Source organism: Loxodonta africana, chromosome 9, assembly GCF_030014295.1.
Source record: "Loxodonta africana isolate mLoxAfr1 chromosome 9, mLoxAfr1.hap2, whole genome shotgun sequence".
Classification (NCBI taxonomy): Eukaryota; Metazoa; Chordata; class Mammalia; order Proboscidea; family Elephantidae; genus Loxodonta; species Loxodonta africana.
In genome coordinates this window covers 5,110,427-5,126,847 of record NC_087350.1, presented here as the reverse complement: position 1 = coordinate 5,126,847, position 16,421 = coordinate 5,110,427, and positions in this window count along the sequence as shown.

Genomic DNA, 16,421 nt, shown 5'->3' with positions numbered 1-16,421 from the left:
TCTATATTCTGTGGTGCTACACTCCTAGCTCTCAGATCCCTCCCCCACCCTCCCCAGGCGACCCCATTAACATCCGAATACCCGGAGCCAGAGAGAGAATTTAGATAGGGATCTGACTGCATTTTTTTTTTAGCTGACTACTTGGAAAATCTAGTTTCCCAGTGATGGCTCGGAGACAGCAGTCCATATCAAACCACATAAAGAAACAGACCATGACAGCTTCTCCAACCCCCCAAACAAAAGAATCAAAATCTTTCCCAAATGAAGATACAATCCTGGAATTATCAGATACAGAATATAAAAAACTAATTTACAAAATGCTTAAAGATATCACGAATGAAATTAGGATAAATGCAGAAAAAGCCAAGGAACACACTGATAAAACTGTTGAAGAACTCAAAAAGATTATTCAAGAACATAGTGGAAAAATTAACAAGTTGCAAGAATCCATAGAGAGACAGCATGTAGAAATCCAAAAGATTAACAATAAAATTACAGAATTTGACAACGCAATAGAAAGTCAGAGGAGCAGACTCGAGCAATTAGAATGTAGACTGGGACTTCTGGAGGACCAGGGAAACAACACCAACATAGCTGGAAAAAAATCAGATAAAAGAATTAAAAAAAATGAAGAAACCCTAAGAATCATGTGGGACTCTATCAAGAAGGATAACTTGCGAGTGATTGGAGTCCCAGAACAGGGAGGGGGGACAGAAAACACAGAGAAAATAGTTGAAGAACTCCTGACACAAAACTTCCCTGACATCATGAAAGAAGAAAGGATATCTATCCAAGATGCTCATCGAACCCCATTTAAGATTGATCCAAAAAGAAAAACACCAAGACATATCATCATCAAACTTGCCAAAACCAAAGACAAACAGAAAATTTTAAAAGCAGCCAGGGAGAAAAGAAAGGTTTCCTTCAAGGGAGAATCAATAAGAATAAGTTCAGACTACTCAGCAGAAACTATGCAGGCAAGAAGGGAATGGGACGACATATACAGAGCACTAAACGAGAAAAACTGCCAACCAAGGATCATATATCCAGCAAAACTCTCTCTGAAATATGAAGGAGAAATTAAGATATTTACAGATAAACACAAGTTTAGAGAATTTGCAAAAACTAAACCAAGACTGCAAGAAATGCTAAAGGAGATTGTTTGGCCTGATGACCAATAATATCAGGTACCAGCACAATACAAGGTCACAAAACAGAACGTCCTGATATCAACGCAACTCAAACAGGGAAAGCACAAAAACAAACAAATTAAGACTAATTCTAAAAAATAAATAAATAAACAAAATAATACACACAACAGGAAATCATGGAAATCAATAGCTAAACGATCAAAATAATCAAAAAGAGGGACTAAATATAGGAGGCATTGAACTGCCAGATGGAGAGTGATACAAGGCGAAATAGAAGGATACAAGTTAGGGTTTTACTTAGAAAAATAGGGGTAAATAAAAAGGTAACCACAAAAAGGAATATCAATTCCATAACTCAAGAAAAAAGCCAAGAAAAACGTAACGACTCAATAAACACAAAGTTAAACATTATGAAAATGAGGATCTCACAAGCTACTAAGAAAAACGTCTCAGCACAAAAAAGCATGTGGAAAAATGAAATGGCCAACAACACACATAAAAAGGCATCAAAATGACAGCACTAAAAACTTACTTATCTATAATTACGCTGAATGTAAATGGACTAAATGCACCAATAAAGAGACAGAGAGTCACGGACTGGATAAAAAAACACGATCCATCTATATGCTGCCTACAAGAGACACACCTTAGACTTAGAGACACAAACAAACTAAAACTCAAAGGATGGAAAAAAGTATATCAAGCAAACAATAAGCAAAAAAGAAGAGGAGTAGCAATATTAATTTCTGACAAAATAGACTTTAGACTTAAATCCGCCACAAAGGATAAAGAAGGACACTATATAATGATAAAAGGGACAATTGATCAGGAAGACATAACCATATTAAATATTTACGCACCTAATGACAGGGCTGCAAGATACATAAATCAAATTTTAACAGAATTGAAAAGTGAGATAGACACCTCCACATATATAGTAGGAGACTTCAACACACCGCTTTCGGAGAAGGACAGGACATCCAGTAAGAAGCTCAATAGAGACACGGAAGACCTACTTACAACAATCAACCAACTTGACCTCATTGACTTATACAGAACTCTCCACCCAACTGCTGCAAAATATACTTTTTTTTCTAGCGCACATGGAACATTCTCTAGAATAGACCACATATTAGGGCATAAAACAAATCTTTTCAGAATCCAAAACATCGAAATATTACAAAGCATCTTCTCAGACCACAAGGCAATGAAGCTAGAAATCAATAACAGAAAAACTAGGGAAAAGAAATCAAATACTTGGAAAATGAACAATACCCTCCTGAAAAAAGACTGGGTTATAGAAGACATCAAGGAGGGAATAAGGAAATTCTTAGAAAGCAACGAGAATGAAAATACTTCCTATCAAAACCTCTGGGACACAGCAAAAGCAGTGCTCAGAGGCCAATTTATATCGATAAATGCACACATACAAAAAGAAGAAAGAGACAAAATCAGAGAACTGTCCCGACAACTTGAGCAAATAGAAAGTGAGCAACAAAAGAATCCATCAGGCACCCGAAGAAAACAAATAATAAAAATTAGAGCTGAACTAAATGAATTAGAGAACAGAAAAACAATTGAAAGAATTAACAAAGCCAAAAGCTGGTTCTTTGAAAAAATTAACAAAATTGATAAACCATTGGCTAGACTGACTAAAGAAAAACAGGAAAGGAAACAAATAACCCGAATAAGAAACGAGAAGGACCACATCACAACAGAACCAAATGAAATCAAAAGAATCATATCAGATTACTACATAAAATTGTACTCTAACAAATTTGAAAACCTAGAAGAAATGGATAAATTCTTGGAACAACACTACTTACCTAAACTAACACATACAGAAGTAGAACAACTAAATAGACCCATAACAAAAAAAGAGATTGAAATGGTAATCAAAAAACTCCCAACAAAAAAAAGTCCTGGCCCAGATGGCTTCACTGCAGAGTTCTACCAAACCTTCAGAGAAGACTTAACACCATTACTATTGAAGGTATTTCAAAGTATAGAAAAAGACGGAATACTACCCAACTCATTCTATGAAGCCACCATCTCCCTGATACCAAAACCAGGTAAAGACATTACAAAAAAAGAAAATTTTAGACCTATATCCCTCATGAACATAGATGCAAAAATCCTTAATAAAATTCTAGCCAATAGAATCCAACAACACATCAAAAAAATAATTCACCCTGATCAAGTGGGATTTATACCAGGTATGCAAGGCTGGTTTAATATCAGAAAAACCATTAATGTAATCCATCACATAAATAAAACAAAAGACAAAAACCACATGATCTTATCAATTGATGCAGAAAAGGCATTTGACAAAGTCCAACACCCATTTATGATAAAAACTCTCACCAAAATAGGAATTGAAGGAAAATTCCTCAACATAATAAAGGGCATATATGCAAAGCCAACGGCCAATATCACTCTAAATGGAGAGAACCTGAAAGCATTTCCCTTGAGAACGGGAACCAGACAAGGATGCCCTTTATCACCGCTCTTATTCAACATCGTACTTGAAGTCCTAGCCAGGGCAATTAGGCTAGACAAAGAAATAAAGGGTATTCAGATTGGTAAGGAGGAAGTAAAGCTATCACTATTTGCAGATGACATGATCGTATACATGGAAAACCCTAAGAAATCCTCCAGAAAACTACTGAAACTAATAGAAGAGTTTGGAAGAGTCTCAGGATATAAAATAAACATACAAAAATCACTTGGATTCCTCTACATCAACAAAAAGAACACCGAAGAGGAAATAACCAAATCAATACCATTCACAGTAGCCCCCAAGAAGATAAAATACTTAGGAATAAATCTTACCAAGGAAGTAAAAGACCTATACAAAGAAAACTATAAAACTCTGCTACAAGAAATTCAAAAGGACACGCTCAAATGGAAAAACATACCCTGCTCATGGATAGGAAGACTCAACATAGTAAAAATGTCTGTTCTACCAAAAGCCATTTATACATACAACGCACTTCCAATCCAAATACCAATGTCATACTTTAAGGGAATAGAGAAACAAATCACTAACTTCATATGGAAAGGAAAGAATCCCCGGATAAGCAAAACATTACTGAAAAAGAAGAAGAAAGTGGGAGGCCTCACCCTACCTGATTTCAGAACCTATTATATAGCTACAGTAGTCAAAACAGCCTGGTACTGGTACAACAACAGGCACATAGACCAATGGAACAGAATTGAGAATCCAGATATAAATCCATCCACGTATGAGCAGCTGATATTTGACAAAGGACCAGTGTCAGTCAATTGGGGAAATAATAGTCTTTTTAACAAATGGTGCTGGCATACCTGGATATCCATTTGCAAAAGAATGAAACAGGACCCATACCTCACACCATGCACAAAAACTAACTCCAAGTGGATCAAAGACCTAAACATAAAGACTAAAACGATAAAAATCTTGGAAGAAAAAATAGGATCTACCCTAGGAGCCCTAATACAGGGCATAAACAGAATACAAAACATTACCAAAAATGATGAAGAGAAACCCGATAACTGGGAGCTCCTAAAAATCAAACACCTATGCTCATCTAAAGACTTCACCAAAAGAGTAAAAAGACCACCTACAGACTGGGAAAGAATATTCAGCTATGACATCTCAGACCAGCGCCTGATCTCTAAAATCTACATGATTCTGTCAAAACTCAACCACAAAAAGACAAACAACCCAATCAAGAAGTGGGCAAAGGATATGAACACACATTTCACTAAAGAAGATATTCAGGCAGCCAACAGATACATGAGAAAATGCTCTCGATCATTAGTCATTAGAGAAATGCAAATTAAAACTACGATGAGATTCCATCTGACACCAACTAGACTGGCATTAATTCAAAAATCACAAAATAATAAATGTTGGAGAGGCTGCGGAGAGACTGGAACTCTCATACACTGCTGGTGGGATTGTAAAATGGTACAACCACTGTGGAAATCCATCTGGCGTTATCTTAAACAGTTAGAAATAGAACTACCATACAAACCAGAAATCCCACTCCTCGGAATATACCCTAAAAATACAAGACCCTTCACACAAACAGATATATGCACACCCATGTTTATTGCAGCTCTGTTTACAATAGCAAAAAGCTGGAAGCAACCAAGATGTCCATCAACGGACGAATGGGTAAATAAATTGTGGTATATTCACACAATGGAATACTACGCATCCATAAAGAACAGTGACGAATCTCTGAAACATTTCATAACATGGAGGAATCTGGAAGGCATTATGCTGAGCGAAATGAGTCAGTTGCAAAAGGACAAATGTTGTATAAGACCACTATTATAAGATCTTGAGGAATAGAAAAAACGGAAAAGAACACATACTTTTGTGGTTACAAAGGGGGGAGGGAGGGAGGGAGGGAGGGAGAGGGCTTTTTATTGATCAATCTGTAGATGGGAACTGCTTTGGGTGAAGGGAAAGACAACACTCAAAACAAGGAAGGTCAGCCTAATTGGACAGGATTAAAAGTAAAGAGGTTTCCGAGATAAAATGAAAGCTTCAAAGGATAGCGAAGCAGGGGCTGGGGTCTGGGGAACTTGGTTTGAGAGGACTTCTAAATCAATGGGCAAAACAATTCTATTATGAAAACACTCTGCATCCCACTTTGAATTGTGCCACCTGGGGTCCTAAATGCCAACAAGCAGCCATCTAAAATACATTAATTGGTCTCAACCCACCGGGAGCAAAGGCAAAGGAAGAACACCAAGGTCACACGACAACTAAGAACCCAAGAGACAGAAAGGGCCACTTGAACCAGAGACCTGCAATATCCTGAGACCAGAAGAACAAGTTGGTGCCCGGCCACAATCGATGTCTGCCCTGTCAGGGAGCACAAGAGACAACTCCTGAGGGAGCAGGAGACCAATGGGATACAGACCCCAAATTCTCATTAAAAGACCACACCTAATGGTATGATTCCGACTAGAGGAATCCCAGAGACAATGCTCCCCAGAACTTCTGATGGCACAGGACAGGAACCAACCCCGAAGACAAATCATCAGGCATGAAAAGGACTGGTCAGTGGGGGGGAGAGAGATACTGATGAAGAGCGAGCTAATTAAATCAGGTGGACACGGGAGAGTGTGTTGGCAACTCTTGACTGGAGGGGGGATGGGAAGATAGAGAGAGATGGAAGAAGGTAAAATTGGCACGAAATGAGAGACTGTAAGGGCTGACTCAATAGGGGGAGAGCAAGTGGGAGAAGGGAGTAAGATGTATGTAAACCTACATGTGACAGACTGATTGGAATGGTAAATGTTCACTTGAAGCTTAATAAAAATTTAAAAAAAAAAAAAAAAAAAATCAGTCAAAGAGGGAACAGGATTACTGAGCTTTGACGCTATGCCCTGTGTATAGGAAATAAAGTGAGTGGTATTAGCACTATTATCAGGAACATGAACACAATAATCGGTTTTAATAATGGCACAGGTGCCTCTTTGTGCAGTAGTAAGGACGTTGAAGGCCATTTGGTTTTGAAGAACTACTTCTCTCATCATAGTCATTTCAGTATTCATTTCTTGGAGTCCTCGGGTAGAATCATTTAAAACACTCTAAATATATTTAGTCAGGTCTTTGATGCATGCCATAATATCTCATAATCCTATTTGAGGTACAAAAAATAGAAGTTAAATGATTATAGCATTGAAATACTAATGAGCCCTTAAAACAAGGATGCTAGCTGGAAGAGGTAAGTTAATATTTGACTTGGGTCCAGCCCGATCCTATAGTACATCTGCTAATCCATTCATGTGGGAGCCAAGATCAAAGGTTAGGGCCACATAACCAATACGTGCCATTTGGGCTAGTGAAATAGCAAGAATCAGGAGATGAGAAAAATCCTTACCATAGGATATTCTGTAGTCAGCATAGTGTTATTAGTTACTGAAATAGCTGATTCTTACATTAAAAGAGGGAAAGAAAAATGGTTTCTTATATCTAGAAAGTAAAACATTGAACATTAACAATATTCTCACATGAACCTTGTAGTAATTTTTTTTTAGTTTACTCAGTCTTAGGTAATTTTTGGTTCCATACAAGTCTGTATCAGCAGCAGTCTGGAAATTTCATCAGTTTCTACATAACAGTTCTAGAAATCTTGATTCAGGCTAATCGTAGCCACATTGAATGGGTTTGGTTTTCTTTAGTTTCTTAAGTCTGATATAGTACATTTTTGTTGAAATATTTTGGGCCAAGCATTTTCTGTGAATCAGCAAAGTAAAACTTATCTGCAGATGACAACTTAAAAATGGCCATGAATAACTTATAATAATAATTCTTAAAGTGAAAGCCCTGATGGGAATTAATTACAAAAGTAATGCAAAGCCAAATAAAGTCAATTAAAAAATGTAGACGAAAATATCTCCATACAAACTGATTAACCTTATTTTCAAAGAGCTTCAGCTATAACACATAATAGCCTTGAGACATAATATTACATAGTCAGGATATATCAAGAATATAGCAAAATTATCAAGTCTCTAAACATCTGAATAGCAATGAAAACTCCACGGGTAAATGATGTGAATTCCCCAATTAAAACCATTGGCTTTGATGGTACCAGATTCAAAGGAAACAAAGTTGCAATCAAGTTAGCAATTGGAATAATAAAATTCTGACATAATATTACGTGCTTGTCTAACATCAGGCAAATGTTGTTGTTGTTGTTAGGTGCCATCGAGACAGTTCCGACTCATAGTGACCCTATGCACAACAAAACGAAACAGTGCCTGGTCCTGCGCCATCCTTACAATCCTTGTTATGCATGAGCTCATTGTTGCAGCCACTGTGTCAGTCCACCTCATTGAGGGTCTTCCTCTTTTCCGTTGACCCTGTGATCTGCCAAGCATGATGTCCTTCTCCAGGGACTGATCCCTCCTGACAACATGTCCAAAGAATGTAAGACACAGTCTCACCATCCTTGCTTCTAAGGAGCTTTCTGGTTGTACTTCTTCTAAGACAGATTTGTTCGTTCTTTTGGCAGTCCATGGTATACTCAATATTCTTCGCCAACACCACAATTCAAAGGCGTCAACTCTTCTTTGGTCTTCCTTATTCATTGTCCTGCTTTCACAGGCATATGATACGATTGAAAATACCATGGCTTGGGTCAGGCGCACCTTAGTCTTCAGGATGACATCTTTGCTCTTCAACACTTTGAAGAGGTCCTTTGCAGCAGATGTGCCCAGTGCAGTGCATCTTTTGATTTCTTGACTGCTGCTTCCATGGCTGTTGATTGTGGATCCAAGTCAAATGAAATCCTTGACAAATTCAATCTTATCTCCATTTATCATGATGTTGCTCACTTGTCCAGTTGTGAGGATTTTTGTTTTCTTTATGTTGAGGTGTAATCCATACTGAAGGCTGTGGTCTTTGATCTTCATTAGTAAGTGCTTCAAGTCCTCTTCACTTTCAGCACGCAAGGTTGTGTCATCTGCGTAATGCAGGTTGTTAATGAGTCTTCCTCCAATCTTGATGCCCCAATCTTCTTCATATAGTCCAGCTTCTCAGATTATTTGTTCAGCATACAGATTAAATAGGTATGGTGAAAGAATACAACCCTGACACACACCTTTCATGACTTTAAACCAATCAGTATCCCCTTGTTCTATCCGAACAACTGCCTCTTGATCTATGTAAAGGTTCCTCATGAGCACAATTAAGTGTTCTGGAATTCCCATTCTTCGCAGTGTTATCCCTAGTTTGTTATGATCCACACAGTCAAATGCCTTTGCATAATCAAGAAAACACAAGTAAACAACCTTCTGGTATTCTCTGCTTTCAGCCAGGATCCATCTGACATCAGCAATGATACCCCTGGTTCCACATCCCCTTCTGAATACGGCCTGAATTTGTGGCAGTTCCCTGTCGATATACTGCTGCAGCCGTTTTTGAATGATCTTCAGCAGAATTTTGCTTGCATGTGATATTAGTGATATCGTTCTATAATTTCCACATTCGGTTGGATCACCTTTCTTGGGAATAGGCATAAATATGGATCTCTTCCAATCAGTTGGCCAGGAAGCTGTTTTCCATATTTCTTGGCATAGATGAGTGAGCACCTCCAGCGCTGCATCTGTTTGTTGAAACATCTCAATTGATATTCCATCAATTCCTGGAGCCTTGTTTTTGGCCAATGCCTTCAGAGCAGCTTGGACTTCTTCCTTCAGTACCATCAGCTTCTGATCATATGCCACCTCTTGAAATGGTTGAATATTGACTAATTCTTTTTGGTATAATGACTCTGTGTATTCCTTCCATCTTCTTTTGATGCTTCCTGGGTCGTTTATTATTTTCCCCATGGAATCCTTCACTATTGGTACTTGAGGCTTGAATTTTTTCTTCAGTTCTTTCAGCTCGAGAAAAGCTGAGCGTGTTCTTCCCTTTTGGTTTTCCATCTCCAGCTCTTTGCGTGTGTCATTATAATATTTTATTTTGTCTTCTCGAGAGGACCTTTGAAATCTGTTTGGTTCTTTTACTTCATCAATTCTTCCTTTTGCTTTAGCTGCTCGACGCTCAAGAGCAAGTTTCAGAGTCTCCTCTGACGTCCATCTTGGTCTTTTCTTTCTTTCCTGTCTTTTCAGTGAGCTCTTGCTTTCTTCACGGATGATGTCCTTGATGTCATTCCACAACTCATCTGGTCTTCCGTCACTAGTGTTCAATGAGTTAAATCTATTCTTCAGATGGTCTGTAAATTCAGGTGAGATATACTCAAGGTCATATTTTGGCTCTTGTGGACTTCCTCTGATTTTCTTCAGTTTCAGCTTGAACTTGCATATGAGCAATTGATGGTCTGTTCCACAGTCGGCCCCTGGCCTTGTTCTGACTGATGATATGTAGCTTTTCCATCGTCCCTTTCCACAGATGTAGTCAATTTGATTTCTGTGTGTTCCATCTGGTGAGGTCCATGTATACAGTCGCCGTTTATGTTGGTGAAAGACAGTATTTGCAAGGAAGAAGTCGTTGGTCTTGCAAAATTCTATCATTCGATCTCCAGCATTGTTTCTATCACCAAGGCCATATTTTCCAACTACTGATCCTTCTTCTTTGTTTCCAACTTTCACATTCCAATCTCCAGTAATTACCAATGCATCTCGATTGCATGCTCCATGAATTTCAGACTGTAGCAGCTGATAAAAATCTTCTATTTCTTCATCTTTGGCCCTAGTGGTTGGTGTTTAAATTTGAATAACAGTCGTATTAACTGGTCTTCCTAGTAGGCATATGGATATTATCCTATCACTGACAGCATTGTACTTCAGGATAGATCTTGAAATGTTCTTTTTGATGATGAATGCAACACCATTCCTCTTCAAGTTGTCATTCCTAGCATAGTAGACTATATGATTCTCTGATTCAAAATGGCCAATACCAGTCCATTTCAGCTCACTAATGCCTAGGATATTGATGTTTGTGCATTCCATTTCATTTTTGATGATTTCCAGTTTTCCTAGATTCATACTTCTTACATTCCAGGTTCCAATTATTAGTGGATGTTTACAGCTGTTTCTTCTCATTTTGAGTCATGCCACATCAGCAAATGAAGGTCCCAAAAGCTTTACTCCATCCATGTCATTAAGGCCGACTCTAGTTTGAGGAGGCAGCTCTCCTCCAGTTATATTTTGAGTGCCTTCCAAGCTGGGGGGCTCATCTTCCAGCACTATATCAAACAGTATTCCACTGCTATTCATAAGGTTTTCACTGGCTAATGCTTTTCAGAAGTAGACTGCCGGGTCCTTCTTAGTCTGTCTTAGTTTGGAAGCTCAGCTGAAACCTGTCCTCCATGGATGACCCTGCTGGTATCTGAATACCAGTGGCATAGCTTCCAGTATCACAGCAACACACAAGCCCCCACAGTATGACAAACTGACAGACACGTTGGGGAGGCAAATATTACTGACATATAAATTTTAACTCAAAGAAAATTTGGTGTTTCTCCTGATGTGACAACGAGTTTCATGAAATTCATAACATATTAAAATTTAGAAACATTTTTCTCATTATAAAACAGAAAGAAATCTTTTGTGGTTTTACATGAAGTTTCAAAGTTATTAGGAGTTTATCATAGGTCACTGAGAAATAATACTTGATTTATTTAACTAAAGATCTTAAAGGTAAAAACCTTAGCTTTTTCCAAAGCCATGTGGCTTGGTTTTTGACTCAGAAATTTATTCTGTCAGACCCTTGCCTTCAAAGCAGATTGCACAAAGTATAAAATTAACTCTTCAACCCTGTAATTGAAGAAAATTTTGTTGTCTTAACAGCAAGAAACTCAATTATTTGCTTTATATGTTATTTGATATTAAAGCTCTTAAAAATTCTCATGAATTAACCCATCAAACTTTTAGCCACAGCAAATCAGAACTTTGACCATATGAAATAAATTCTCTTTTAATAAACCTTTTAAATTTCTTGTCCTTGTTATATGTCTCTTATAAGTGGGAGAAATGAACATATATATATATGTGTGTGGTGTGTGTGTGTGTGTGTGTATCCTTTCTCAGTGGCATAAAAAGTAAGATCCTATAACCTTCAATTGTAATAATATCAGCAAGTTACCTAAAAATCTTGGAAATTAATTTAAGCCTATATGTAGTAAAGCTTAATTGCTGTTGAAATAAAGTTTGTCTAAATTGTTTATATTTCCATTGAAATTTTTATCATTTCCTATATTTTCTCAGTCTAAGCTTAGATTTGTTCATGGGTTTTTTATTATTTGGGATTCACTTAATTTCTTGTAACTGTGTTAAGACAGCATTTTTCTTATTTTAGATCTCATTAATGTCCAGATTATCTTATTTTCTTTTGTCTTAAAAAGATTTTCACCTGGTTGGGAGGGGTTTCTCAAAATCTTTTCTGGAGTAGTCTGGGTCTCAGAGGCTCCTTATCAAGGAAGATTGGTTAATCTCAATTTATTTTACATATGTTTAAGATGGCCTAGGTATTTCAAAAGACAAAAGATAAATAAGTCCTCATTTTGGAATTAATAAAAATTACTCCTTGTCCCTAAATAAAACACATTTCTTATAATATCTAGCTTAAATTACTTAGAAGATTTTACTTTTAAGGCTTTCCTTTAAAACTTGACATAAACATAAAAACCATTGACAGAACAAATTAATTTTTATTAATTTCTGGGAATATTAGGACTATTTAATTTACATAAGTACTTATCATTAAATCAATCACAGTAAGTTCTTTGAAGTGATATTATAATCTAATTTAATAATACCATCCAGAGGTAAGAAATTATTACATTTTCATAACCCTATCTTTTGCATGTGTTATACCATCTTTCAGAGAAGCCATTTAGAATAATTTGTCCTTTTCAAGACCCTGCTAAAAAAAAAAAAAAAAAAATCAAAATAAACAATTTGTCCTTTTCAGTGCACCTTTCAAATAGACCAATTCATATTTACTTTTCTCAATGTAGCTACTGAAACCCTAGCTCATAAAATAGGTGCAAGAATGAGTTAAGGAAAAAACTAAGGCTTAAAAGACTGCCTTAGGAGAAAAACAAAAAGCTTGGCAACTGCCAGTCATGGCTTCCTGAGACAAGATAGAAACACAGACATAAAACCGGAACAGAAAAACCACATAAATTTGTAACCTGACCCTACGAAACCAGTAAATTTCCATTAGTCCTTAAACTAGCCCAAGCCAGATTTGGCCTGCCTGCAGGAGCAAAAGGGCCAGCTGTGACCACTAACTGACTTCAGCAGAGGATGAAACAACAGGTGGAATGAAATCAGAAGGAAAATCATCACTCGGACTTTATTCTGAAGCAAGGGGTCCAACAAGAACCATGTCAGCTCCTGCTTTCTGGTCACCTTCTAGGATTTTCCTCCCCAGTACACCTGTGTGGCCACCATTTTGCTACCCAAATCACATATAAGCCCTGCTTCCCCATTTTCCCCATAGCTCAGAGAGCTTGATCTGAGAAACTTCCTCCTGGCCTCTTGCTCTGTGCATTGCAATAAAGTTACTTTCTCTTTCTCAAAGACCAGTGTCCAGATGTTGAAAAGTCTGAGGACACCGGACAAGGACCCACCTTCCTGGTTTCGGTAACAAATTCACTAGTCTCTGAGGCCAGCTGCAAACCCAGGCTTATACTCAAAACCACATAAGACAAACATGTGTGGAAACCACTTTCTTAATGTATACTGCAATTCTGAGATGAGATTGAATCAAACCAAAAGAAAACCAGGTTCTAGATAAACTCCTTAACTTTCTAAATTCTCAAATGGAGGGATTTTATTCAGATCCTCTGAGTAAAACTGAGCATTAAACAAAAGTTCTCAAAAAAAAAAAAAAAGACAATGCAAATGGGAACTCATTTTCCCAAAGTGACCACTGAAATTCTAAATCAAGTATATTCAGCTTACAGTGTTTTTGAACATGAAGCCCAAAGCAGCACCCCAGTAGGGGGGAAATTCAGGCTTATTTATCAAGGATGTTAAGAATCTTATTCTTTTATGTTGAAACTTTGGTTTCCCAGAGTCCAGTAAAATTTCTAGCAGGGAGTCTATCATGGGATTTGGTCAGTGTTTTGTTTCACAGTGTGCCTCCATTCCACGAGAGCTTGTGGATGGTGGGCAGCCTAGTGCTCTGGCCCGTCTCATGTCTCAGATTATCCTTTCATGGTGTCTTTCTGTTGGTGGAAACTGCTGTAAGGGCATCTAAGGTGCTCGACCTGTACCCACATATTTTTGTGCCTTAAAGACTCTGGAATTTCTTCATAACAACTGTACAAAACCTGGTTTCATTCTTTCTGAACCTAATTTATTCTTCCAGCTACAAACCTAGTCTTTTAGACCCTAAATATACTAGTCTCTCCAATTGGGAAGTACCCTAAAGTGACCATTGATTTAACAAACTACTGTTAGGGATCTCAAACAAAAATCCAAATACAATAGGACCTAGATCTATAGTTCTTGGCCATGTAGCAAGTCAGAGTTCCAGTAGGAAAATCAGCTGCTTTCTTGAATTCAGCATATCCCACACTGGGACAGTCATAAGTACTATGATTCACCAAATTCACAATAAATATTGGAGTTCACATTACTCATCAGGACAGCAATTCCAAAGTTGACAACTCGAATCACAAATCGAAAAATAAATCTCAGAAGAGCTACTACACAAGACGCACAGCTCGAATTCTGAGTTTGTTTGTTTGTTTGTTTGTTTTAACCTGAGTTATTCTTGAGATACAACAGAGACGAAAAAGCCCAATCAGCTCAGCTTGGTACAGAAGTATGAAATCAGCAACTGCTCTCAGGATTGCAGAGGAAACCTAAGGAATTCCAATTCTGACACTGGAAATGTGGAAGAATTTTTGAGAATGGAAACAAAGTTAAACACAATACTGTTGTTAGGTGCTCTCAAGTTGATTTCAACTCATAGCGACCCTATGTACAACAGAATGAATCACTGCATAGTCCTGAGCTATCTTCACAATTGTTATTATGTTCGAGTCCATTGCTGCATGCAGTTCAAATATCTCATTGAGTGTCTTCCTCCTTTTTGCTGACCCTCTACTTTATCAAGTATGATGTCCTTCTCCAGGGATTGGTCCCTCCTGATAACCTGTCCAAAGTACATGAGACCTAGTCTCTCCATCCTCTCGTCTAAGGAGCATTCTGGCTGGACTTCTTTCAAGACAGATTTGTTCCCTTTTCTGAAAGTCCATGGTATATTCAATATTCTTCACTAACACCATAATTCAAAGGTATCAATTCTTCTTTGGTCTTCCTTATTCATTTTCCAGCTTTCACAAGCAAATGATGCCATTTGAAAACATCATGGCTTGGCTCAGGCACACCTTAGTCCTCAAGGTGACATCTTTGCTTTTTAACACGTTGAAGACGTCTTTTGAAGTAGATTTTCCCAATGCAATATGTCATTTGACATCTTGACTTCTGCTTCCATGGGCATTGGCTGTGAATTCAAGTAAAATGAAATCTTTGACAACTTCAATATTTTCTCTGTTTGTCATCATGTTGCTTATTGGTCCAGTTGTGAGTGGTAGAAAAACAATACAAGAGATTTATTATTGCATCAATAATTTGTGCATTGAGGAACACGCAACCTAAAACATGTGTTCCAAAGAAATGTGGTAACGAGCAAAAAATGTGGTAGGGAACAAAGAGAGTCTGAGAAACCTGGGCAGTTTTAGCTATTTTTTTAGAGTTCATTCAAATGTTCTTCGAAATCCTTTCTTCTCTTAATTGTTAGTTTGCTTAAGAAGCCAAATGTTGCAGTTTTTCGGGGTGATCTGTGTCTGCTGAGTGGAGGTAGATACCCAGGCATCTGCCTGTCTGGAATGCAGAAACAAGCTAATTAATATTTCTAAAAGTTTGGAAGAAGGAATGAAAAGATAAGTGGAGGTCTGATGTATACAGGGAACAGGAGAATTGGCAGGTAGCATAGGAATGAAGGGAAGATATCTATTTGGTTCCAGAAGCTATAGCTGACACATTTCTAGTGTACCTAAGAATGGTTTTTGGAGTCATACTATATTTGAGTACTGTATAATTTTCCAATTCATGTTGTTGTTAGCTGCCATCAAGTTGAATCTGACTCATGGTGGCTTTATGTATAACAGAGTGAAATATTGCCATTTTCATGACAGTTGGTATGTTTGAGTACATGTTGTGGGTATTGTGTCAATTCATCTCATTAAGGATTTCCCTCATTTTTTTGATCCTCTACCAAATATGATGTCCTTCTCTAGCAATTTGTCTTTCCTGATGACATGTCCAAAATAAACGAACTGAAGTCTTGCCATCCCCACTTCTAAGGAGCATTCTGGTTGTATTTCTGCTAAGACTGATTCATTCATTCTTCTGTCAGGTGACAGTATAGTCAACATTCTTTGTAACACCCAGTTTGAACCCATCAATTCTTCTTCCACCTTCCTTTTGTTGTCCAGCTTTCACTCCAATCCATATCTAGGTGCAAATCAAGGAAAGATTAGCTACCAGTTCAGTTCATGTCGAATTTAACAAACTAATTAGTCATAGATCCTGGAAAGGAGCACAGGTCTCTTTATTCTTATGTCAGTACAGCTTGTTTTTAGTTTGAGAGGTTTGACTGTCAAATTTGACTTCTCAAATTAAGTGATGCCAAACTATCGCAAGTTTCCTCAATATAATCACGCCCTCATTCAGAATATTGTTAGAAAAGAAAGGGAAAATCAGAGGTTTTTGCTCCAAGATTAAGGGCTCCTTTCT